At 41.9% G+C, this 27,799-nt stretch overlaps 3 protein-coding genes across 5 annotated transcripts in view; 2 read left to right on the top strand and 1 right to left on the bottom strand.

Moving 5' to 3' along the window:
* Window positions 1-27,799, top strand: part of CTNNA2 (catenin alpha 2) — an 828,797-nt gene that overhangs the window by 212,164 nt on the left and 588,834 nt on the right. The window lies entirely within an intron of this gene.
* Window positions 1-27,799, top strand: part of LOC127046410 (uncharacterized) — a 412,139-nt gene that overhangs the window by 375,477 nt on the left and 8,863 nt on the right. The gene's annotated exons all lie outside the window — the stretch shown is intronic.
* The window catches only part of LOC127046399 (uncharacterized), a 303,607-nt gene that overhangs the window by 269,832 nt on the left and 5,976 nt on the right, over window positions 1-27,799 (bottom strand). The window lies entirely within an intron of this gene.

Genomic DNA, 27,799 nt, shown 5'->3' with positions numbered 1-27,799 from the left:
ACACTGACTTTTTAGCGAGATAAAGTGAGGGAGAGGCAGCCTCCAGCTGCTCATAGACTCATAGACTCTAGGACTGGAAGGGACCTCGAGAGGTCATCGAGTCCAGTCCCCAGCCCTCATGGCAGGACCAAATACTGTCTAGACCATCCCTAATAGAAATTTATCTAACCTACTCTTAAATATCTCCAGAGATGGAGATTCCACAACTTCCCTAGGCAATCTATTCCAGTGTTTAACTACCCTGACAGTTAGGAACTTTTTCCTAATGTCCAACCTAAATCTCCCTTGCTGCAGTTTAAGCCCATTGCTTCTTGTTCTATCATTGGAGGCTAAGGTGAACAAGTTTTCTCCCTCCTCCTGATGACACCCTTTTAGATACCTGAAAACTGCTATCATGTCCCCTCTCAGTCTTCTCTTTTCCAAACTAAACAAACCCAATTGTTTCAACCTTCCTTCATAGGTCATGTTCTCAAGACCTTTAATCATTCTCGTTGCTCTTCTCTGGACCCTCTCCAATTTCTCCACATCTTTCTTGAAATGCGGTGCCCAGAACTGGACACAATACTCCAGTTGAGGCCTAACCAGCACAGTGCTATGATAGTCCAGGCAGGACATTAATGAGTAGGGGGGAGAGGAACGCAGTCTTCTGCTGCTATGATAGTGCAGGGAGTACAGAATCTTTTCTTTAGACACGAAAGGGCAGCAGGGGGGCTGATGGATCTCAGGCTCCAGCTGCTATGATGAGGATGGTTACTCAGCATTTTGTACCGTCTGCCAGGAATGACAGGGAGTCATTCCCATTTTTACCCAAGCGCCCCCAGCTGACCTCACCGAGGCCAGCCAGGAGCACTCACAGGATGATGACGAGGACGGCTATCAGTCATTTTGTAATATACTGTCTGCCACCGGGGAAGGGAGGGGAGAGGAAGCTGCTGTTTAGCGCTGCAGCACCCCGTCTACCAGCAGCATCCAGTAGACATACGGTGACATTGAAAAGTGGCAAGAAACAATTTTTTTCCCTTTTCTTTGAGGGGGGGAGGGGGGTAAATCGACGACATATTCCTTGAACTACTGGCGAAAATGTTTTTGACCCTTCAGGCATTGGGAGCTCAGCCAGGAATGCAAATGCTTTTCGGAGACTGTGGGGACTGTGGGATAGCTGGGGCCTCAGTCCCCCCCTCCATCCCTCCAGGAGCGTCCATTTGATTCTTTGGCTTTCCATTACTCTTGTCACGCAGCACTGTGCTGAGTCCCTGCTATGGCCTCTGTCTATCATAGCCTGGAGATTTTTTCAAATGCTTTGGCATTTTGTCTTCTGTAACAGAGCTGTGATAGAACAGATTTGTCTCCCCATACAGCGATCAGATCCAGTATCTCCCGTACGGTCCATGCTGGAGCTTTTTTTGGATTTGGGACTGCATCACCACCCGTGCTGATCAGACCTCCACGCTGGCCAAACAGGAAATGAAATTCAAAAGTTCACGGGGCTTTTCCTGTCTACCTAGCCAGTGCATCCAAGTTCAGATTGCTGTCCAGAGCGGTCACAGTGGTGCATTGTGGGATACCGCCCAGAGGCCAATACCGTCGATTTGCGGCCACACTAACCCTAATCTGACATGGCAATACCGATTTCAGCGCTACTCCTCTCGTCGGGGAGGAGTACAGAAACCGGTTTAAAGAGCCCTTTATATCGCTATTAAGGGCCTCGTTGTGTGGACAGGTGCAGAGTTAAATCGGTTTAATGCTGCTGAATTCAGTTTAAACGCGTAGTGTAGACAAGGCCTTATGTTCAACCATAGCTTCTACAATTATTATGCTTTTCTTCTGTGACGTCCTTGTCTGCAACTTTCAGTGCTGGCAGTGTCCTTTCCTGTCACTATACATCTAACAATAACCATGTGTTATCTGTGAACCTTTTATATTCTAAAACAAGTCAACCTACCTCTTTGATTCTTCTCTCTACTGATAGGCAGTACAATACTGTGTGTGTTGATTCAGATCAGAATATAATTTAACAATATAAAATGCAGGCTTCTTTATCTTGCTACATCAGTGCTGCTGAAATTTTGAAACACTTATGCATTGTGGATCATTACATAAGAGGTTATCTATATTACATTAACATACACGGTAGATGAATTCTGATTTCAGCTGGCAGCAAAATGGTATTGTATTAAATTTTTACCAGAAATCTAGTATAGGTCAGAGATTATTATAGTCCATTAAACTTCTTTCTGATTTTTATCTAATGTTGCCATTTATTTTCTATAGATAATCAAAAAATAGATTTAGCTTTCATGCTCGTTGATTCTCTGCCAGTCATATGTTTTTGCTAAATTGGATCTCAAATATAAGTTCTTATAAATGCCTAGTTTGAAGATTATGTAAACTGGTAGCAATGAAATAATTTAATCTCAGACAGTGCTAATGCAACTTGTAAATATGTCTCCAGCTTTCTTCCATTAACTTCTGAACCTGCTACTACATTAATTCCTGACTTCTACTTTTATTACCACAAACCGGTGACGCAGTCACTCCCTTTCTTCCAGAGACTTCTAGTGTGCCTCTATCCTATCTTCTGCTATCCAGTCTCTGAGTGCCTTTCTATTTCTTTCTGAACATCAAAAACTGGTCTAAAATTATACTCCTTTTCTCTCCTCCCAAATTATTCCCTTCTCACTTATCTATCACTGGTGGTAACATTGCTGCCTTCTCAGTTCAACAGAATCTCCGGAGGTTGTTATTTTCAACCTGTCACATACTTCTCCCTACAATTTGCTGATGTTGCTAATCCCCCTTCCCCAACAACATCTCCATAATCTGCCCATCCCTACTACCAAGACAAAATCTGCCAAGTATCACGTTTCATGTAACCGTCTCATTTGCACCTGTCTCTTTCTCTTTCCTGCCCATAGTCCAACTGGAGTCCTGTGTATCCAGGTGAGCAACAGGCAGGAAGCAAGGACTCCTCTACAGTGGTAACCATTGCTTGGTAGGGTCTGCTGTAGAACCTACTCTGCAGGAAGCCAGGTGGCTTCTATCGTTACTTTTACTGTTCCTTCTTGCTGAATTCAAGTCATGAATGAACAGCCAGGAGCAGCGGATGTAGTAGCAGGCAGAAGAGAACAGCTGGTCAGGAAACAAGGTGATAAGTTCAATACTAGCCCCAGGCCTCCGTTCCCACCAACAAACATCCACCCCACTGCCCCAAGCTGGCCCCCTAAGCAGTCTTCCCACCACTGCCAGCTACTTGAGATTTCCCCCATCACCAAACCGCTTAGTTGACCATTCAACCATCACCGTACCTAGGTACTTCCCCCCACAACTTCCCCTCAGTTATCAACTGACTTGTTCAGCCCTCCCATGTCATCTACCCACTACCATCATCCCCACCACTAAGCACTCACTCACAGACCCATCTTCACCAGGCACAACCCCCAAAACTAACCGCTGTACATGCCTATGCACATTCTATCTCTTCCTATATCCGCCATCACCAGCCTTTTCAACTCCACTTCCATTTCCACCTCCTCCCAAGATGCAAGCTCATTGCACCTTTCTACCTGTCTATAAAGGATTTGACACATTGTTAGTGTACAAGTTATACATTAATAGTAATAAGTATGTGTTTAAATGTACATTGTTGTGCATTCATATATTTATGGATTTGTTAACTTTCAAAGTATGTCATAAAGCCCATCTTTTGTTTCTCTTTTTTGTTGAGGTTATTGAGCAGAGACAAAGGGCTAGGACAGCTGTATTTATGGACAGCCCTCCTATACTATTCTGTGTGTTTTAACCTATAGAATGAACATCTATAACTATTTTTATACATTCAAAGTATCACAGAATCATAGACTTTAAGGTCAGAAGGGACCATTATGATCATCTAGTTGACCTCCTGCACAATGCAGGCTACAGAATCTCACCCACCCACTCCTGTATCAAACCTGTGTCTGAACCATTGAAGTTCTTAAATCATGATTTAAAGACTTCAAGGTGCAGAGAATCTTCCAGCAAGTGCCCCGTTCCTCACGCTACATAGGAAGGTGAAAACCTCCCAAGACCTCAGCCAATCTGCCCTCGAGGAAAATTCCTTCCTGACCCCAAATATGGTGATCAGCTAAACCCTGAGCATGTGGGCAAGACTCACCAGCCAGACACCCAGGAAAGAATTCTCTGTAGTAACTCAGATCCCACCCTATCTAACATCCCATCACAAGCCATTGTGCATATTTACTGCTAATAGTCAAAGACCAATCTCATTATCCCATCCCCTCCGTAAGCTTATCAAGCTTAGTCTTGAAGCCAGATATGTCTTTTGCCCCCACTACTCCCCTTGGAAGGCTGTTCCAGAACTTCACTCCTCTGATTGTTAGAAACCTTCATCTAATTTCAAGTCTAAACTTCCTGATGGCTAGTTTATATCCCTTTTTTCTTGAGTCCATATTGGCACTGAGCTTAAATAATTCCACTCCCTTCCTGGTATTTATTCCTCTGATATATTTATAGAGAGCAATCATATCTCCCCTCAGTCTTCTTTTGGTTAGGCTAAACAAGCCAAGCTCTTTGAGTCTCCTTTCGTATGACAGGTTTTCCATTCCTTGGATCATCCCAGTAGCTGTTCTCTGAACCTGTTACAGTTTGAGTTCATCCTTCTTAAACATGGGAGACTAGAACTGCACACAGTATTCCAGATGAGGTCTCACCAGTGCCTTGTATAATGGTACTAACTATTCCTTATCTCTACTGGAAATACCTGGCCTAATCCATCCCAAGACCACATTAGCTTTATTCATGGCCATATCACATTGGCGGCTCATAGTCATCCTGTGATCAACCAATACTCCAAGGTCCTTCTCCTCCTCTGTTACTTCCAACTTATGCGTCCCCAATTTATAACAAAAATTCTTGTTATTTATCTCTAAATGCATGACCTTGCACTTTTCACTATTAAATTTCATCCTATTACTATTCCTCCAGTTTACAAGGCGATCCAGATTTTCCTGTATTATATCCCGGTACTTCTCTGTGTTAGCAATACCTCCCAGCTTTGTGTCATCTGCAAACTTTATTAGCACATTCCCACTTTTTGTGCCAAGGTCAGTAATAAAAATATTAAAAAAGATTGGTCCCAAAACCAGTCCCTGAGGAACTCCACTAGTACCTCCCTCCAGCCTGACAGTTCACCTTTCAGTACGACTCGTTGTAGTCTCCCCTTTAACCAGTTCCTTATCCACCTTTCAATTTTCATATTGATCCCCATCTTTTCCAAATTAACTAATAATTCCCCACATGGAACTGTATCGAATGCCTTACTGAAATCGAGGTAAATTAGATCCACTGCATTTCCTTTGTCTAAAAAAATCTGTTACCTTCTCAAAGAAGGAGATCAGGTTGGTTTGGCACGATCTATCTTTTGTAAAACCAAGTTGTAATTTGTCCCAGTTACCGTTGACCTCAATGTCCTTAACTACTTTCTCCTTCAAAATTTTTTCCAAGACCTTGCATACTACAGATGTCAAGCTAATAGGCGTGTAGTTGCCTGGTTCACTTTTTTTCCCTTTCTTAAAGATAGGAACTATGTTAGCAATTCTCCAGTCATATGGTACAAACCCTGCATTTACAGATTCATTAAAAATTCTTGCTAATGGGCTTGCAATTTCATGTGCCATTTCCTTTAATATTCTTGGATGAAGATTATTTGGGCCCCCCGATTTAGTCCTATTAAGCTGTTGGAGTTTGGCTTCTACCTCGGATGTGGTAATATCTACCTCCATATCCTCATTCCAATTTGTCATCTTACCATTATCCCTAAGCTCCTCATTAGCCTCATTAAAGATTGAGGCAAAGCATTTGTTTAGATATTGGGCCATGCCTAGATTATCCTTAACCTTACCGCTCCATCCTCAGTGTTTAGCGGTCCCACTTCTTTCTTTGTTTTCTTCTTATTTATATGGCTATAGAACCTTTTACTGTTGGTTTTAATTCCCTTTGCAAGGTCCAACTCTCATGGCTTTTGGCCTTTCTCACTTTATCCCTACATGTTCTGACCTCAATAAGGTAGCTTTCTTTGATGATCACTCCCATCTTCCACTCCTTGTAGACTTTCTGCTTTTTCTTAATCACCTCTCTGAGATGCTTGCTTATCCATCTTGGTCTACAACTCCTGCCTATGAATTTTTCCCCTTTCTTGGGAAGCAGGCTTCTGATAGTTTCTGCAACTTTGACTTTAAGTAATTCCAGGCATCCTCCACCTTTAAATCCCCAACTTCTTCAGTCCAATCTGCTTCCCTAACTAATTTCCTTATTTTTTTAAAGTTAGCCCTTTTGAAATCAAAAACCCTAGTCACAGATCTATTTTTGTTTATCCTTCCATTTAGTTTAAACTGAATTAGCTCATGATTGCTCAAACCAAGGTTGTCCCCTACAACCATTTCTTCTATGAGGTCCTCACTACTCACCAAAACCAAATCTAAAATGGCATCCCCTCTAGTTGGTTTAGCAACTACTTGGTGAAGGAATCCATCAGCTATCGCATCTAGGAAAGTCTGAGCCCTATTATTATTACTAGCACTTGTCCTCCAGTCTATATCTGGGAAGTTAAAGTCTCCCATGATCACACAATTCCTATTAGTATTTATTTCATTAAAAATGTTAAAAAGATCTCTATCCATATCCAAATCAGATCTCAGTGGTCTATAGCACACCCCAAGCACTATCTCAGGGGAGGCTCTAGTAGCTTTCTTCCCCAATGTCATTTTTGCCCAGACAGACTCTCTTATCCATTCCATCCCTTCTTATTTATTTACAGTCTACCTAATCATTGATCTACAATGCTACTCCACCACCTTTGCCTTTAGTAACATAATAAAGAAAATCATTATTATGTGGTCATGGCTGCACCAACAATAACCACCATTTCTAGTGTAAATGCCCCAACTGGTGGAATACACCACTATAGTCTTAGGCTTCTGTTAAGCAAATGCTTGGTTGAAAACAGAATCCTTGCATCCCAGATGAGCAGGCAGTCACAAGGAGATAGTTCCAAAGCATGGAATCTAGCACTGAGAAGACCTTGCATCCATTTCTCAAGAGGTCAAATGGGGAGTGGTGGTAGATAGAGAATGAAGGAAGTAATTCTAAAAACACAGAGCTTATGCACATCAGCATTTTAAATTGCACCCAGAAAATTGAGAAGTCTGTGCAGTGCCTAGAGCCCAGGTTTAATGTGCCCACTAATTTGCTTGACTAAACACGATTTAAAGGGCTTTAAGAAGCAAAATCAAAGTAATATTGTAAATGATACAGTCTGAATCTTTTTAATGCAGGCTGCCACAGTAGGGTGCATAAAATACTTCCCTTTCTATTCACATTATGTATGTTAGAGTATCTGTGCATCCTCTTCAGGCATTGTCCTTTTATGTAGTTGATACATTTCACTGAAGTTTAATGAGAATGCACTTTTCATTCATGAATGGTTATGCAAGAACATTTTAAAGGATTCAGTGCAAGATCTTAACAGAACTTAGTGTAAGATTTGTCAGACTTTTGCATCCTCCTACAGTTAAACAGTATGTTTTACCTCATATTTTTGGAATTTTTGGAGTTTGATCAAAATGTGCAATACCATGTTACCGTGCTATTTAAAATATGGTAGCATTTCTAATCAATTACAGCATTTCGAACAATTCCCTTGTAATTGAGAGTCATTGTTATGGTTGAATAAATGAATATGTGACAAAAAATTGGCAACATTTTATAGTAATTACTGTTGTAATTATTTGAATATATTCAACAAGAAGATCTCCTGAAGTTTCAGCTCCTTTAGCTCCATTCTGAGATTGAAAAGTCTTTGATGATCGGTGAAGTGTCTTCTGAAGCAATGTTATTAATTCTAATGTATCTAATAATCAAAGAGATTATTGCCTGTAATCTTCAGAATTCTATCTAGTCACGTGTATTATCTTTGCTCCAGGAAGACAGCACACAATCCCATTGTAAGGAGCTGTGAACTGAAACCTGGATCTGCAAAGTTTGGGATGGCTGATATTCCCACAGTGCCACCAGGAGGCAGAAATACAGCCAGGGAGCATGATAGAGAGTAGGTGCCACAGGAAGTACCACCCAAGGGTGCCAGAATGACAGTACTCTGTGGCCCTCTGATTGGCCAAGTATCCTATTTAATTCCAGGGGTTGACCTAGGAAGTTGTCTGGATAGCCACACAGACTCTGACCTGCTCTGACTCCATATTTTGCCATTGCTCCTGATCTGCAGACTCTGGTCTCAGCTGGACTCTGACCCTGATTTCTGCCACTTGATTCCAGCATGACACGACATGTGATCTCTGGTCTCTGACCACAGCCTGACTCTGACCCTGACTCTTGCTTACTGAATCTGACACTTGTGATTCCTTTGACTCCAGCTCAGCAACTACCGCCCCTGATGTACAGCTGTTACCAATAGGATTCAGCCCCAGCTGTGACCACTAGGTCAGACTACCTAGCCCTTTGTCCCTTACAACCATGATCCACTGTCCCCTACAGAATATTTTGTCAACTTTTTTTAATATCTAATCCCAATTAAGAATTGTATTTCCTGGTTTAGGCACATGTGACATCCTCAAGGATTGGGCAATCCACCAGACCAAGCTGGATGAGAAAGCATCTCAGAGATCCCTTTTCCTCCCATTTGATCACCCAAGACATTCTCTGCAGCTATCACACTGAGTACTTGAAAGCAATTACATACCTTTGCATATGACAGATTTCTTCTGATCACCTTTCCTTTGGTAGTCACATACTGCCCATCTTCTGCTGCTGCTTCTACTGCAGAGTGTCTCCTGCTTCTTGGATTACAAACTGCCAATCCTTCTGTTTTCTAATCTCTCCTGTTCTCTTGGCACCAATTTGTTCTCTGATTGGATCTGCAGAGGTTTTACCCAAATATGATTGTCCAAGAATTCTTCTGCCTCTCTAATGCTACATAGGATCAACAGCTGCTCTTCAAGACTATATCCCTACCCCCCCACTCTAATACAGCTATCAACTTGTACTTCATGCATAGCAAATCTTTGTTTTCAGGCAGGAAACAACAATGGCATATCCTTACAGGTCATAATAAATGTTCCGTTGTTATTTGTTATGCAGAGCTGTAACTGGAGAAAATGCTCCTTCTTTCCATGGTGCAAACTCTCTCAGAAACCCGTTAGCATGCTTAGGTTTTCAGGTTGTAAGTGCCTTTATACACCTAGCTTCAGGTATCATTACTACCCCTCACTAACAGAGAGGGATTAACTACTTAGAGCAGTGGTGGCAACCCGTGGCCCGCGGGTCGCAGTTTGCCCAACACTAACTCAGAGAATTCAAACACCTGATCTGATAAAAGGCCGTACAACCTGTTCACACAAAGCCCTCACAGAAACACACACCAAACAGAACTCTCATTTGCCCTGTTCAGAGGCCGGGAAGTCCAGTCACATGCCCCTTTGAATACCAGAGAACAAGAGTTACTCCATTTTGTTACCTTGCCACCATTTTATGTTAGGCAAACTCATCATTTAGGTACCATTCCACCATTAGTTGAAGGTAGGGGAGCACATAACAACAAGAATTGGTGGGGAAAATAACAAGGAGTGGTGACAGGTTTCAGTGGTAGCTGTGTTAGTCTGTGTCAGCAAAAAAAAATGAGGAGTCTTTGTGTCACCTCAGAGACTAACAAATTTAGTTGGGCATAAGCTTTTGTGGGCTACAACCCACTTCATCAGATGTATTTATACCTGCTCCTGTATCTTTTACTTCATACATAAAAGGATGGGGGACCTAATACTTGTAAAGCAACCTCCATCTTGTCATGTATTTATACCTGCTTCTGTATCTTCTATTTCATACATCTGATGAAGTTGGTTCTAGCTCACGAAGGTTTATGCCCAAATAAATTTGTTAGTCTCTAAGGTGCCACAAGGACTCCTCTTTTTTTTTTTAAAGGAGTGATGAGGCAGTTAGTCATTAGGTTGGGTGCATTAAATAGTATGTTGCAATGTTGGCATGTGCCTCAAGGTTTCTGATAGAAAGATATAAGCAAAAGTGAGATAAACAAGTGGGGCATAAAAATTTGAGCGTGTCAGATGCAGTCAGCGTACGTGAGGAGAAAGAGGGAGAGAAGAGAGCAGTCAGAGAGGGAGTGTGTGTGAGTTTCAGAGAGAGTGTGTGAGAGACTGAGAGAGGGTGGGAGAAAAGAGACAGAGACGGGATTGAACTGAGAGGGAGAGATGAAACTTGATTCAATAAATGCTTAAGGACTGCTAAAAAGACGGCTGTCAATGTCCTGTGGAATACTGGCCACCGGAAGCTAGGTGCTTCCATTTCAACATCATTTCTAATTGTATGTTACTGTGGCTTTTAGTCTATTGACAAGGTTTGTTATATTAATAATGTGTTATTTGTTTCAGAGATTCTGTTTGTATCACTTATTTATCGGACAGATGTGTGTGACTTTTAGGTATTCCCAAGACGACCCTAACACAGAGAAAGCCTTGGGGTTACACTTTCAGAGACAAAGAGCCAGATTGACAAAGGTACTTGGCTTCCAAAGTCCAACATTTAGGTGCCATGAACTTTCTCAAAACTACTTCTCAGCTGATGCCTACCACTATTGGCACCTAAGTTTTCACCAGTGGAAATGCACAAAGCCACTTAAGTTACGACACTTACCCACAGCTAATGAGCTGGTCACAGCCCTAGCTCATGCCTGCATTCCAGCAGGATTCTCAGAGTAGGTCTTCACTTGTCTATCTTACCTTCAGGCCTCAGTCCAGTAGTTATGCTCTGAACATGACTACCTGATGAAGCTCAACACAAAAAACAGCTAGGGTGAGCAGGTTGGGGATTTAGGGGCTAACTGGCATGCTTATATATGTATGCACGGATAACCCAATAGTTCAGTGGTTAGAGAACTCACCTGTGATGGGAGGGACACATGTTAAATCCCTGCCCTGCCTGACTGGGAGAAGGAACTTGAACCTATGTGTCCCACATGCCAAATGAATGCCCTAACTAGCATTCTGTTAGGTATTTTGCAGTAGGGCTGTCGCAGTCTCTCCTGTTGGAGCTGTTCTACTTTGTATAACTAATTAAACATACAGCTGTCAAGCCATTAAAAAAACAATTGTGATTAATTGCACTGTTAAACCATCATAGAATACCATTTATTTAAATATGTTTGGATGTTTTCTGCATTCTCAAATGTATTGATTTCAGTTATAACATAGAATACAAAGTGTAGTGCTCACTTTATTTTTTTATTACAAATATTTGCACCATAAAAAACAATCTTTTTCAAGTCAGCTAATGAAAGTACTCCAGTGCAATCATTTTATCATGAAAGTTGAACTAACAAATGTAGAATTATGTTCAAAAAATAACTGCATTCAAAACCAAAACAATTTAAAACTTTAGCGTCCACAAGTCCAATCAGTCCTCCTCCTTGTTCAGCCAATTGCTCAGACAAACAAGTTTGTTTACATATGCAGGAGATAATGCCTGCTTCTTATTTACAACGTCAGCTCAAAGTAAGAGCAGGCATTCACATGACACTGTTGTAGGCAGCATCACAAGATATTTACATGACAGATGTGCTAAAGATTCATATGTGCCTTCATGCTTCAAACACTGTTCCAGAGGACATGTATCCATGCTGATGACAGGTTCTGTTCGATAACAATCCAAAGCAGTGCGGACTGACACATGCTCATTTTCATTATCTGAGTCAGAAGGCAGCAGCAGAAGGTTGATTTTCTATTTTGATGGTTCGTGTTCTTTAGTTTCCCCATCAGAGTGTTGTTCTTTTAAGACTTCTGAAACTATGCTCCACACCTTGTCCCTCTCAGATTTTGGAAATTCTTAAACCTTGGGTTGTGTGCTGTAGCTATCTTTAGAAATTTTACATTGGTGCCTTTTTTACATTTTGTCAAATCTGAGGAGAAAGCGTTCTTAAAATGAACATGTGCTGGGTCATCATCCAAGACTGCTGTAAAATGAAATATATGGAAGAATGCAGGTAAAACAGAGGAGGAGACATACAATTCTCCCCAAGGAGTTCAGTTACAAATTTAATTAACACTTTTTTTTTTTTAATGAGCATCATCAGCATGGAAGCATGTCTTCTGGAATGATGGCCAAAGCATGAAGGAGCATGCAAATGTTTAGCACATTTGGCACGTAAATACCTTGAAGTTATATGACAGGGTTGTTTCTGATGGTAAAAGGCTGGGCTCAACAGCCCAAGAGCTTACTTCTGGCAGGGGACCCAGATATCTTATCTTCCTATAAGTTCATGCTTCAGGGTTTCAGCTGGCCAGCTGTAGGGGGTGAGGGAGGGATTCCTCCCACCATGAATTCTGTTTTGTTGTTTGTTTTATTGTTTCCTTCCTTTAAAACATCAGGGATGCCCATTGATGGAGATGGGATATTGGATGGGGAGGGCCAGGGAACTGAAGTGGCACCAAGCATTCTCTCTCTCAGGTGCTTGGCTGGCTCATTCTTCCTGACAAGCTCAGAGCCTAATTTAGTGCCATATGTTGAGTCAGGAAGGAATTTTTCCCCAGATCAGATTGGCAGTGACCTTATGGTTTTTTGTTTGGTTGTTTATTTTGTCTTTCTCTGCAGCATGTGGGTGTGGGTCCCCTGTCAGAATTAGCTGGGTATATCTCACTTAATAATTTCCCTGTCATTGTGGGGGTCCCGGGCACGGATGCACCTTGGTCCCCCCTGTTCTCTGCCTGTGGCACATAATAAGGTAGTCTCCTGTGGGTTGTAATACTTTGGTCTGACTTCAGTGGCTGGATATAATATGTGCGCGGTGGATGGTGTTGGTGGCCTGTGATTTACAGGAGGTCATACTAGAGAATCTGCTGGTCTTTTCTGGCCTTAAACTATATGACTCTATGTATAAATATGGGAATAGCATGTAGGAGTAGGTGTCATCTGTATATGGCATTGGAGAGACCAACACTGGAATACTGCATCCCATGCTCATGTACACAAGAAGATTGACAGGTGACTAGATTACTGTGTATAGTACCTTCATGGGGAGAAAATATGGGTACTAAAGGATTCTTTAATCTGGTGCGGAAAGCCATAACAAGAACAAATGGCTGGAAGTAGAAAACAGACAAATTCAAATTAGAAATTGGGCACAAATATTTAACATTGAGGTTGACTAAGCACTGGAAGAAATTAACAAGGGAAGTGGTGGATTCTCTATCCCTTGATGTCATCACGTTAAGTCTGGATGCCTTTCTGGAAAATAACCTTTAGTCCAGCACAAGGTTTTGGGCTTAATAAAAGATTAACTGGGTGATATTTACTGGCTTGTGATATACAAGAGGTCAAACAAGATGATATAATTGTCCCCAATGACTTTGAACACTATGAATCTTGGTGGGGGAAGGGAGGAGTAGGAGAATCTGTTCAGAGGAGAGGTCAGTCTGCCATAAAAGCCCCAAAGCAGAACAAAACCACTGCTTCAAATGGAAACTGATCCAGGGAAAGTACTAATAGGGGATTTAAGAGGAAGAGACAGTGGAGATGAAGATTTCAACAGCAGCTTACTGGTGCATCTGGAGAGCTGCCAGTGATGATTATCTTATGTTAATATAGCACCTTTCATCATGAAAGCTCCCAAAGTGCTTTCCAAATATTACCAACTGATCATACTTTCTCTGCATAGGGATTTCTTCATTCACTACTGAGATGTAGTCATTACCATCATGAAACATGACAGCTGTTTAACAGTGCTCAACAGGACATACTAGTGTATTCCTACTGTTGTATTCTTATTATTCAAGCACGGAATTTCTATCAGAGTCTGTGTTACAGTTTTATTCATTTAAGGTCTTTACTATATTTGACTCTATACTATCTTTCACATATAATGCCAATACCCCATCAGTGTGACCTATTGTGTCATTCTAATGTATTTTGTACCCTGGTATTACTTGTGTGCCATTGATTATCATGTTTCCACCCAGTGTCTGTGATGCCTATTATATCAATATCCTTGTTTAATACTAGGCACTCAAAGTTCACCCATTTTAATATTTATGATTTTGCATTTGTAAATGAGCACTTATAAAATTGTCACTATTTAGTTGTCTGTCTTCATGTGATATAACTGATATAACTAGTGGTGGAATCTCCATCCTTAGAGGTTTTTAAGGCCCGGCTTGACAAAGCCCTGGCTAGAATGATTGAGTTAAGGTTGGTCCTTCTTTGGGCAGGGGTTTGGACTAGATGACCTCTTGAGGTCTCTTCCAACCCTAATCTTCTATGACGTTATGATTGTATGACTAGGACTCTTTTTTATTTGTTTGACTGTTTTCTTCAGGTTCCTACCTGTACTTAATTAACTTTCATCCTCTACTAGAATATAGAGTATACCCTTTAATAAATCCTTGCCTAAGGGAAGTGTCTGTCCAAACCATATGCTCCTCTGTTGGCTTTCTCCCAGCCCTTAGTTTAAAAACTCCTCCACCACCTTATTAATTTTACATACTAGCAATCTGGTTCTGTTTTAGTTTAGGTGGAGTCTATCCTGTATAGGCTCCTCCCTTCCCAACAGGTTCCCCAGTTCCTAATAAACCTAAAGCCCTCCTCCCTTCACCATGGATTCATCCATACATTGTGATGCTGCGGATCTGCCTATCTAGCTGGCCCTGCTTGTGGAATTGGAAACTTTTCGGACAATTCTACCATGGAAGCCCTGGACTTTAGTCTCTCACCTAGAAGCCTACATTTGTTTTTTGGAACCTCTTGTTTACTTTTCCCTATGTCATTGGTCTCTACATGTACCACAATGACTGGCTTCTCCCCAGCATTGCACATTAGCTTGTCTTGAGAGCTCCACAACCTTTGCACCCAGTAGGCAATTCACTGTGCAGTTCTCCCAATCATCACCAACCCAACTATGTATATTTCTAATAATTGAAAACCAGCATCACTATTACCTGTCCATTCCTAATAACAGGGATCCTTTCCCTTGAAGAGGTATCCTCAGTGCGAAAAGAAATCATGACTTAATCTGGAGGTAGGGTCCCAACTATGTGATCATTTCCCTCCACTCCACCTTGATGTTCTCCTTTCCTGAGACTTTCATCCTCCTCAACAGCACAGAGGCTGTCAGACTGGGCAGGGAGGGCGGGACCTCTCTACTTTGTCCCAGAAAGTCTTCTGTATGGTTCTCTCTGTCTCCCTTATCTCTTCCAGTTCAGCCACTCTGGTTTCCAGAGCCCATATGTGGTCTCTGAGGGTCATGAGCTGCTGGCATTGAATGCATATGGATGCCATCTGCCCAAAAAGCAGGTAATTATACATGGAGCATTCAGTGCAATAAACTTGATAGCCCCCCACGCTGGTGCTGGACTTTTGCCTGCATTATTTTAGCTCTTACTGGGTTATTTTTGTTTGTTTGTTTTTGAGGGGGAGTTTAATGGCCTAAGTTTAGAGACTGTTTATTAGTTGTGTCTGGCTCTCTCACTCTCTCTCTAAACTTCCTCACAAAACTCCCCTGTTTGCTGCTTCTGTTCACTAGCTCCTCTGGTCACTTAGGAGCTGACTTTTCAAACCCTGGTTCTTCCTGACATAGCAACACTGCCTTGACATGCTAATTTAAATATAAGACATAATATTGAATTTGTACTTTGAAACCGGTCACTTTGACACAGAAATCTCTAATATAAAGTTAAACTTCTTGGGAATATTAAGTGTTCTGTTGTGATCATTTTAATTACTGTACGTTTAATAGAAGGTTAAAAAAGATTTTTAGTAGCACGTTTTCCATTGTATTAAGCAAGCTGAGATCTCTGTATACCAAACCCTGAACCTCGATTAACACTATTTAAAGTAGCACAGTGACTAGCTTATGTTAACCTTTTGCTAGTATATTCCATCTAAAGTAATACAACAATTCACAATTAAATAACTGGAACATTTTTTTTAAACCTAGATATGTCATTGCTGGCAATCTTTGGAATAAAGTATTATGAAGATTCATAAGTAGTAGTAACTCATTCAAGTATCCTCTCACTTTCCTACTCTTAGACAAATGGGTTTTGCACGTTTAAAATCCTTCCTCAAACTAAGCCAAACCTTGCATTAAAATGCCCTTGGAAATCCTGCACTTTCCTGTACAGAGGAAAATCCCACTTCCCATTCCACAACTGGCTTTGGAGGAACCTGAAGGCCATGGAGCCAATGTAGTTCTGCTGCACACATGAGATAAGATGTTTGGAATCCCATCCAGGATGTAGTTGGAAACCCCCATGTGCTATAGTTGCCAATTCCCAAGACCAATGCATTCAAGGATAATTTGGGGTTTGGGAAGGAGTGTATTGCATACGCTCAGGTTTTGCAGATGGATTAAAAGCAGGGACTTAAAGGGCAAACCAGACAAAAGGTGTCTCAAGAGGGGCACCTAAAAAATGTCATTTTTTTAAAAAAAAGCTGGCTTTACCTTCTTTCTTTTACTATTTCCTCATGTATAAAATGAGTATAATACTTACTGTACCTACTTTATTGCACAGGAATACTGTGATGCTTAATTGTAAGTCTGTGTAGAGCTTGTACCTGCCAGTTTGGCTGTGTAGCCACACAGCAACCTCTGCTAACTCAGGACAGAAAGTGGGGGAATCATGCAGCTATCAGCAGCTTTCCTTTAAAGATGGATATGTGGTCATTTTGTGTTGTAAATATTCTTGATTTTTCTTCAGGTGGTGTCATATTTGGAAATGAGGGAGGGGAGATCCCATAGGAGGATTTTTCATAAGGTGAAATTTCTTGAATCTCTTTGGTTCAGAAATATTGTCCACTGTTTTACTGCAGCTTCGTAGTTTTCTTTCACATAATTCATTTTGCTTAATATGTAGTATAAGATGTTAACTGTCATTTTGCCTCCTAAGAGTTAGTTTTGTTGTCTCGCTTTTACTCTTACAAAGAATTTTTATGAGTCTCTGTTATGAGTTTTGGCAGTTATTTTGGAAATCTAACAAATTCTGTCTTTGTGAGTCTGGCTGCAAAATAGAGAGAGTAAGAGAAACCATTGGAATCTTTATGCATGCACTTAGACTGTACGTTCCTTACTTAACACCCTAGAGGCTTTGCACACAAATTACACTAACAATAATTAGGCCTAACAGTGGTAATAAAGGAAGGAAGTCCCAGTGGAAATTCTTCAATGAGGATATGAAAGCCTCCCCTACACATTGTTTGTATTGTCTGCTGGGGAGTTTTGTCTTCAGAGATTTCTTTGAATGCTGTTTTAGTGGTCATAAAGACACCAGAAGTAAGGTTTGACTCCACATTAGGAACATTCTCCCATGAGTCTTTACACTGGAGATAAAGTTGGAACAAACTGAAAATCTTATAGCAATAGTGGGTGCATGTTACTATAAAAATGTCATCTTAAATACTGTTAATTCCTTTGTTACTACAGTAGTTAAAGAACAAAGCTGTGAAAGTTAGATTAGGAAAGTTAGATTGGGGGGAGGGATAGCTCAGGGGTTTGAGCATTGGCCTACTAAACCCAGGGTTGTGAGTTCAATCCCTGAGGGGGCCATTAAGGGAACTGGGGTAAAAATCTAGGGATTGGTCCTGCTTGGAGCAGGGGGTTGGACTAGATGACCTCCTGAGGTCCCTTCCAACCCTAATAGTCTTAAAAAAAAAAAAAAAAAACCAAGTCACAAGTAGATATAGCAGGACATGTGGGATTCAGCTGGATAATAGTGAATTTGAAAAGGCAACTAGAATATGGAACTTGACTTCATCTCTTCCTGGGTTAGGGAATGATTCTTTTCACCCAGTGCAGTTACAATATGGTTCCAGTTTGAAGTATAGATGGGGCCTTAACAATGTTCCATAAATGGACTCGATTACTTTTAAACACTCTGAGATCCTCAAACATTGTCAACTGTTATTTTTGTTCTTAGAGAGGGCCACAGATCGGTAATCTCACCAATGAAATTTTCTATATAATTGCATTTACTTTTGGAATGTACTCTTGCTGTCACTGCCTGAATTGGGAAGATGGTATGTTCCGATTTTTCTCATTGTTTTTCATTTGACAGCAATAAGCAGTTTTCAATAAGTGCTGTCATTGCTCTTGATGGCAATTCATGATGTCATGACAATTTTTTGCAGAATGAACAGCTTGTTCAAATGCATTTTTAAAGCCCTCTCACCAGGAAACGGCTTTTCTGAGAGCTCTTTATTTGACACTGCTGTGACCCTTTTGATCCAATCCATTTTAGTCCGTGAAACAGATCCCCAACTTGAGTACTTTGAGTACTGCTTTATATTCAAATTTAGCATTGCAGGAGACTTCTAATTACACATTCTTTTGAGTGATCATATATAATTAGAATCCATTGAAATCAATGGGCATTTTCATGTAAGTGTAAAATTATTCATGTTCATAAATGTTTACAGAAATAGATCTTTTAACCAGAAAATAATCTCTCCCATACGAGTGTGTGGGATCATGTACTTTTTTCTCCAGCCCACTATGCCAGTGTCCTCCATTCTTCTTTGAGTAGTTGTATATGTCCATTCCCCAAGTGAGTGCTCACCTCATGCATTGGTACCAGAGGTAGGGTCAGCTACACCTGTGCCCTAGTGTTTCTTGTGCTCCGAGCCGATGGTATAAAGGGCAGACGCACATCAACAATCCTTCAGTTTCTTCTTACCCTTGGTGGTGGTCATTCCTTCAGCAAACATGCCCTTTTTAGTTAGTTTTTGTTGTTAGCTAGTTAATGGCACTCGTTTTGGGGTCCTTGAACCTCTTTTTCTTTTCTTCTTTTTTCTTTACCAGTTGTCCATTGTCAGTGGATGCTGAGCTTTGCCTGGTACTGAGGGAGCCTATGCCAATATCCCCTGGCTACAAAACCTTCTCTGGGTTGTAGCCCATAAATCTAGATTAAAAGTATTTTATGTTGTTAACAGAGGACACCTACAGGCCGACCCTCTGTAAGATATTTACCTTCGGTAGTTAGCATAAGGCTTTGAGGCCTATGAGCCTTAGCATAAGTGAGTTACCCAGTAGTGACCTTCAGTTATTGGAGAACTTGGAATATCACATTTCGGGGAATTTTATATAAAATTAAACCAAGTAACCACAGGATTATGAATTGATATCAGCTTTTGGATATTTTAGGATAAGAACATCTGCAAAAGTATAACCACAACTTGTGCTGAAAACAAATTTACATATGTGATAATGGGTTGAAATCATTAATATACTAACCTATAGGTTAAGGGCACCTCATCATTACTAGGGTGAGGAAGTTAATTATGGACAAAGGAGGTCGAGCATCCATATAAATATTCATGGCAGTTACCAGGCACTATAATTGGCCAAACCACCTTGTAAGCTTTGAGATCTTGACCATCAGACTCGCTTAAAATGCCAGAGTCAGGATAGGACCCTCGCACAAAATCAACTGTCTCCTACCACTAAGTTTACATGATAAGGCTGTGAGTGTGTGTTAGAGATAGTGCTGGACACTGTCTTCATTCTTCACTGCAGCTATATTATTATTCGGGTTGGAGCATTTGTATTTTTACTAATTATGCTAATAAAAGTATTTAAAGCTTTGCTTCACCCTCAGCATGAGTGTCACTGTGCATGCCAGGGTTTTCAACCGGACATAGAATTTAATTTTGTTGTGCCTGCTTCTGCAACTAGAACCTTTTAATCTGTAGAATTTTAATCAGTGACTAACTGGAAATTCTTAAAAATCAATATAATCAATAACTAGTCAATGAATCCGGCAACAGGGTATCACAAACCAATGCCTGTGAGTGTCCCACACTCTTGCTGCCTGAAGTTCTTGGGTGAGGGTCATATTAGGCATGGCTTTTTGATTTGCTGGGGCTTCAAGACAAGAAATAAGATGTAGAGAGAAGAACGCCTCAGGTACATCTTCATGGATGCCACTCTTCTGTGTCCAGGAGTACTCCCCGCAGCTCCTCCCAGAGTCAGGAAGAGAGCATCTTTGACAGGACAGTCTCAAAGAGGTATAAGTGCATGGAGCGCCCGTGGCCACTGAAGCCAAAGAAGAGGTTGATTTCTAATCCTCAAAGTACTTGGCACTCCTCAACTGCAAAACTTAGCCACTCTAGTATCAAAGGTTGAGCACCCTCTATGGCCTGCTGCTCCCTGGTACCTCATCATAGTGGCTCAACCAGGTTAGAGCCAGTGATTCTAGTTCCTGTGCTGGGACTGTTGAGCCCGGCTACTTCCTTGGTGCACATGCTGAAGCTGTTGCCTTAGGCTCGCAGTGGAGCAAAGGCCCATTTCAGTACCAATCGCCTCTGAAGCATACACAGCTGTGCAGGATCTGCTGAGCCTCTCTGTACTGATCTTGATGATTACTCAGGCTGATAGTACCTCGTCAGGCCTGTCACATGTGCCCATGTTGGTTTCAATGTTGGGATCTGCAACAGTGCCAGTGGTTTCTGGGCTGGTACCACTTCCAGCAATCTCAGTGCCAGCTCTGAGTTCAATGTTTACCACTCTGCCACAAGGCACAGTACTGATATCTAGGAAGCCCATGGTGTTGGCTCCGGAACTGCAGGCTCATGTCCCGTGTAGATCATGGTCTCAATATCTTGTTGTGCCATCCTGGCCTTTGGAGTACCATATTCCTTAGAGTCTGAAACGGGTTCCTAAGTTTCCAACTTCAGGGAATTCAGGGCTTCCTCCAGGGATCATCTCTACTCTCGTTGAGTCATCCTGAGAATTGCCAGTTGAGAGTATGGAGTGCTTGGTCTAGACGCAATTGGCCTCTTGTACAGTACCAGCCATCGTTGGCCTTACTGAGTACCATGGGGATGACACCTGCACCTAGATCCTTGTCTGCATTGCACTGTAGAAATCGGTCCCTGAGAAGGAAAGTCTCCCTGCCTGGTAATGAAAGACCATCCAAAGTCAATGCCAGGCAACCACTGAAGGGTGATGTTTCTCAGTGAGGTAATGATAGACTGCTCAATGTCGGTACTGAGCTTCTGCAGGGTGAAGAAGAGTGGCACTGTCTGTTGCCTGCTTCAGACAGGCCTCCAGAATCAACAGTTCAAGACCAGCCTCAGGAGGGTTCTAACTTGCCTCCTCTGAACACCTCGTCCTCTTAACCACATAAGGCCCTTGTACCAGAGTTTTTTCTGGTACCAGATGATTCTGAGTCTGTCATAAACAGATAGCTAAGGGTTAATGTCTCTTTCACCTGAAGCACCTGACCAGAGGACCAATCAGGAAACTGGATTTTTTCAACTTTGGGTGGAGGGAAGTTTGTGTCTGAGTCTTTTGTCTGTCTGCCTGCTTTCTCTGAGCTTTGGAGAAGTAGTTTCTACTTTCTAGTCTTCTGTTTCTAAGTGTAAGGACAAAGAGATCAGATAGTAAGTTCTATGGTTTCTTTTCTTTGGTATTTGCATGAATATAAGTGCTGGAGTGCTTTGATTTGTATTCTTTTTGAATAAGGCTGTTTATTCAATATTCTTTTAAGCAATCGACCCTGTATTTTATCACCTTAATACAGAGAGACCATTTGTATGTATTTTTCCTTTCTTTTTTATATAAAGCTTTCTTTTAAGACCTGTTGAAGTTTTCTTTACTGGGAAATTTCAGGGAAATTGAGTCTGTACTCACCAGGGAATTGGTGGGAGGAAGAAATCGGGGAGATCTGTGTGTTGGATTTGCTAGCCTGATTTTGCATTCCTTCTGGGGGAATAGGAAAGTGCTTTTGGTTTCCAGGACTGGGAACGGAGAGGGGGAGTCACTCTGTTTGGATTCACAGAGCTTGTGTCTGTGTATCTCTCCAGGAGCACCTGGAGGGGGAAGGGAAAAAGGATTATTTCCCTTGGTTGTGAGACTCAAGGGATTTGGGTCTTGGGGTCCCCAGGGAAGGTTTTTCAGGGGGACCAGAGTGCCCCAAAACACTCTAATTTTTTGGGTGGTGGCAGCAGGTACCAGGTCCAAGCTGGTAACTAAGCTTGGAGGTTTTTCATGCTAACCCCCATATTTTGGACGCTAAGGTCCAAATCTGGGACTAAGGTCTTATCAGGATCTCCAGGCTATATCTGTGGGAGTACAGATGGAGCTTGTGGAGGAAAATCCCCACAATCTCATAAACATAGATTCATAGACTCTAGGACTGGAAGGGACCTTGAGAGGTCATTGAGTCCAGTCCCCTGCCCTCATGGCAGGACCAAATACTGTCTAGACCATCCCTGATAGACACTTATCTAACCTACTCTTAAATATCTCCAGAGATGGAGATTCCACAACATCCCTAGGCAATCTATTCCAGTGTTTAACTACCGTGACAGTTAGGAACTTTTTACTAATGTCCAACCTAAATCTCCCTTGCTGCAGATTAAGCCCATAGCTTCTTGTTCTATCATTAGAGGCTAAGGTGAACAAGTTTTCTCCCTCCTCCTGATGACACCCTTTTAGATACCTGAAAACTGCTATCATGTCCCCTCTGTTTTCTCTTTTCCAAACTAAATAAACCCAATTCTTTCAACCTTCCTTCATAGGTCATGTTCTCAAGACCTTTAATCATTCTTGTTGCTCTTCTCTGGACCCTCTCCAATTTCTCCACATCTTTCTTGAAATGCGGTGCCCAGAACTGGACACAATACTCCAGCTGAGGCCTAACCAGCGCAGAGTAAAGCGGAAGAATGACTTCTCGTGTCTTGTTTACAACACACCTGTTAATGCATCCTAGAATCACGTTTGCTTTTTTTGCAACAGTATCACACTGTTGACTCATATTAAGCTTGTGGTCCACTATGACCTCTAGATCTCTTTCTGCCATACTCCTTCCTAGACAGTCTCTTCCCATTCTGTATGTGTGAAACTGATTGTTCCTTCCTAAGTGGAGCACTTTGCATTTGTCTTTATTGAACTTCATCCGGTTTACCTCAGACCATTTCTCCAATTTGTCCAGATCATTTTGAATTTTGACCCTGTCCTCCAAAGGAATTGCAGTCCCTCCCAGTTTGGTATCGTCTGCAAATTAATAAGCGTACTTTCTATGCCAACATCTAAGTCGTTGATGAAGATATTGAACAGAGCCGGTCCCAAAACAGACCCCTGCGGAACCCCACTTGTTATACCTTTCCAGCAGGATTGGGAGCCATTAATAACTACTCTCTGAGTACTGTTATCCAGCCAGCTATGCACCCACCTTATAGTAGCCCCATCTAAATTGTATTTGCCTAGTTTATCAAGAAGGATATCATGCGAGACCGTATCAAATGCCTTACTAAAGTCTAGGTATATCACATCCACTGCTTCTCCCTTATCCACAAGACTCGTTATCCTATCAAAGAAAGCTATCAGATTGGTTTGACACGATTTGTTCTTTTCAAATCCATGCTGGCTATTCCCTATCACTTTACCACCTTCCAAGTGTTTGCAGATGATTTCCTTAATTACTTGCTCCATTATCTTCCCAGGCACAGAAGTTAAACTAACTGGTCTGTAGTTTCCTGGGTTGTTTTTATTTCCCTTTTTATAGATGGGCACTATATTTGCCCTTTTCCAGTTTTCTGGAATCTCTCCCGTCTCCCATGACTTTCCAAAGATAATAGCTAGAGGCTCAGATACCTCCTCTATTAACTCCTTGAGTATTCTAGGATGCGTTTCATCAGGCCCTGGTGACTTGCAGGCATCTAACTTTTCTAAGTGATTTTTAACTTGCTGTTTTTTTATTTTATCTTCTAAACCTACCCCTTTCCCATAAGCATTCACTATGTTAGACATCCCTTCAGACTTCTCAGTGAAGGCTGAAACAAAGAAGTCATTAAGCATCTCTGCCATTTCCAAGTTTCCTGTTACTGTTTTTCCCTCCTCACTGAGCAGTGGGCCTACCCTGTCCTTGGTCTTCCTCTTGCTTCTAATGGATTGATAAGAAGTCGTCTTGTTTCCCTTTATTCCCATAGCTAGTTTGAGCTCATTTTGTGCCTTTGCCTTTCTAATCTTGCCCCTGCATTCCTGTGTTATTTGCCTATATTCATCCTTAGTAATCTGACCTAGTTTCCATTTTTATATGACTCCTTTTTATTTTGTAGGTCATGCAAGATCTCGTGGTTAAGCCAAGGTGGTCTTTTGCCACATTTTCTATCTTTCCTACCCATCGGAATAGCTTCCTTTTGGGCACTTAATAGTGTCCCTTTGAAACACTGCCAACTCTCCTCAGTTGTTTTTCCCCTCAGTCTTAATTCCCATGGGACCTTACCTATCAGCTCTCTGAGCTTTCCAAAATCCGCCTTCCTGAAATCCATTGTCTCTATTTTGCTGTACTCCCTTCTACCCATCCTTAGAATTGCAAACTCTATGATTTCATGATCACTTTCACCCAAGCTTCCTTCTACTTTCAAATTCTCAACGAGTTCCTCCCTATTTGTTAAAATCAAGTCTAGAACAGCTTCCCCCCTAGTAGCTTTTTCAACCTTCTGAAATAAAAAGTTGTCTGCAATGCAGTCCAGGAACTTATTGGATAGTCTGTGCCCTGCGGTGTTATTTTCCCAACATATATCCGGATAGTTGAAGTCCCCCATCACCACCAAATCTTGGGCTTTGGATGATTTTGTTAGTTGTTTAAAAAAAGACTCATCCATCTCTTCCACCTGGTTAGGTGGCCTGTAGTAGACTCCCAGCACGACATCACCCTTGTTTTTTACCCCTTTTATCCTAATCCAGAGACTCTCAACACTTCCGTCTCCTATGTCCATCTCCACCTCAGTCCAAGTGTGTACGTTTTTAATATATAAGGCAAAACCTCCTCCCTTTTTCCCCTGTCTATCCTTCCTGAGCAAACTATACCCATCCACAACAACATTCCAATCATGTGTATTATCCCACCAAGTTTCAGTGATGCCAACAATGTCATAGTTGTATTTATTCATTAGCACTTCCAGTTCTTCCTGCTTATTACCCATACTTCTCACATTTGTATATAGGCATCTAAGATACTGGTTTGATCTTGCCTCCCAGTTTTGCCCTGACCCTCCTTTCTCTCTGCCATTATAACCCACACTCCCTCTTGTTTCCGACCCATCTCCCAGGTCTTCATGTTCCCCACTTACCTGTGGGGAACATATTACACCTCACTATGTCAGGGAAGGTTGCTCTCCCTATAAAGAGGCAAGTATGCAGCCTATAAAAGCGTTAGGGAAAACTCCATGATCCCTCATACTGGTAGGGCTGTGCATGTAACACAAATACCAAATTTCTTCACAAGAGTACAAACCGTTTTTATCAGGACACCCCACTGGACTCCCTGGAGGCAGTGACAGTAAATGAAAGAGACAGCCGAAGTAGAGCAAAAGCTTCTCCCAAAGACAAAGATGCCCCAAAAAATTAATATTTTTTGGCAGAAGTATATAGTCAGATGCAGGGTTACCACTATGTATAGTGAATCATTAAGCCCTTTTGCCCTGTTATGATTATTCCACTTGGGATGAGTTGATCAAATTCCTCTACAAGCTGCCAGAGGACTCTATGATTCTTGTTTTCAAGGCCTTTCACAATTGAACTCCTGCCTATATCTTTGCCATAATCTCTTTTCCATCTCCTGTCCTTGTCATTCCTTCCTTTCCACCCAAACTATATGACAAACCATTCCCTTCATCTCTTTCTTCCATATTTACCTTCATACCTTCATCCACCATGGCCTTAATCCTCTTCTCCAAGTGCTGTCTTAAAACAATCCTTTTTCCCAAAGAGCCTGTAAATAAGGCTACATTTTAGTCACAGGTATTTTTAGTAAAAGTCATGGACAAGTCACAGGCAGTAAACAAAAATTCACAACCCATGACCTGTCCATAACTTTCTACTATGTACCCCTGACTAAAACTTGGGGGGGGGACTTGGAGGGGATGGCCCGAGGGGCACTTCTGGTACTCAGGGGTGATGCCGCTCAGGGGAGCCCTGCAGGTGCTTGGGGCAGCGTGGGCACCGCTGATACTGAGGAGACAGCCTGAGTACTTGTGCGGTGGTTGGGAGGGGGTGGGGTTGGCAGGGCAGTTCCCTACCTAACTTCTGGGAAGCATCAATCTCCAGCTAAGCTCCACGTACTGCCTCTGCTCCACTCCTAGCCCCAGTTCTGCAGCTTCCATTGGCTGGGAACCATGGCAAATGGGAGCTGTGGAGGTGGTGCCTATGGGCGGAGGCAGCACGTGGAGCTGGGAGCCAAGGAAGAGGTGTTCCTGTTGTCCTTCCAGGGGACTCCCCCAGATAAGCACAACCCTGCACCTCAGTCCCCAGCCCTGAGGCCCCCTACACCCAAACTCCTGTTGCTGGAGGGCACAGGGGCCTGAGACTGCCCCAGCAGGAGCTGGTGCGATTGGCCCAGGGACTGCCCGAGCTGCTAAGGTGGCTCCTGGGCCAGCCACAAGGGCTACTGCAGAAGTCATGGAGATCATGAAAACTCACAGAATCCATGACTTCCATGACCTCTGTGACAAACACGGAGCCTTACCTATAAACTCTCGTCTTCTATTCTAAAAGATTTAGTCTTAGTAAAGAGACAAGGCAGGTGAGGTAACATATTTTGTTGGACCAACATCTGTTGGTGAAAGAGACAGGATTTTGAGTTCCATGGAGGTCTTCTTCAGATCTGGTTTCTGTTAAGCACCTAGAACACTTTTGGCACTTGAATAATAATAGTAATAATAATAATTATTAATAATAATAAGAGATGTTATTACGTTATCCAGACACTAATCAAAATTTTTAAAAATTGATCATAAGCCTTATTTTAGCATATTGAGTGAAGCTTAACAAGTAATAATACTACAAATCCATGTGCTGTAAGCAGAGGACTTTGTCCTCCATGTTTTAAGTCTCTAACAAGTATCTTAAAGAAAGAGTTCTGTCAAGTCTATTGGGAAAAGTGTCTGAAGTGAAACAAGTGTAGACAGAATGGGGAGTATGCAGAGGGAGGACTGGAGAAGTGAGTTCATTACAGGGATTTTGCATAACCCGGGGGGCGTCTCAAGTAAGTGTAATGGCATGAGAAATCTGTAAACAAGATTGATAGCTTTGGGGGGGAAGATCAGGTCAAGATCTCTGTCCATATGAACAGGGCACCAGGAGCAAATGAAGGGTAGAAACTTGAGAGGATAATTGGAGTGGGAGCTGGTCAAGAAGTAATGTAGAAATGGGAGGGAATGTTGGGAGCAGAGAATGAGTGGATTGGTGAGTCTCCATAGAAGGTGGTGACTTCTATGATATTAAGATAGGAGACCTTCATAGGGGAAAGATAACTATAATGGGAGTACATTAGAAAATCTGTTTATGAGAGGAAATTTTGCATATTTCAGTTGGAATCAACCTAATGCGTCTCTGACTCTGTCCATCCGCATAAAAGGAGGTGAGTTTTATGTTTCCTTCAGCTCTCCAATAGCAGCTACTCTAACCTTAGAGTGAATACCTCTGCAGGTGGCTATTCAACAGTTTGTCTTGGTATCTTATACTTCTAATTCTGCAGCAGGGGGCTGCAATAAAAACAGAAGAGATTAATACAATGGGAGAAAAACAGTAGGGAGTGTAGTCTGGGTGGAGAAGGTTGCTGCCTAGTCTGCCAAATGCATAGCTACTTCCTGTGCAGCTTGTTGTAATTGATCTGATCATCTCAGATCATTTTGGGATTCTAAAACACTTTGCACAGAACCCCTCTCTTCAGCAACCCACTACTGCAAAACCAAAATCAAAATCTAAATTCCTTCCTGGCTAGCAGCAGTT

The sequence above is a fragment of the Gopherus flavomarginatus genome, chromosome 3 (genome assembly GCF_025201925.1).
Source record: "Gopherus flavomarginatus isolate rGopFla2 chromosome 3, rGopFla2.mat.asm, whole genome shotgun sequence".
Classification (NCBI taxonomy): Eukaryota; Metazoa; Chordata; order Testudines; family Testudinidae; genus Gopherus; species Gopherus flavomarginatus.
This window is presented reverse-complemented; position numbering and strand designations above follow the sequence as displayed.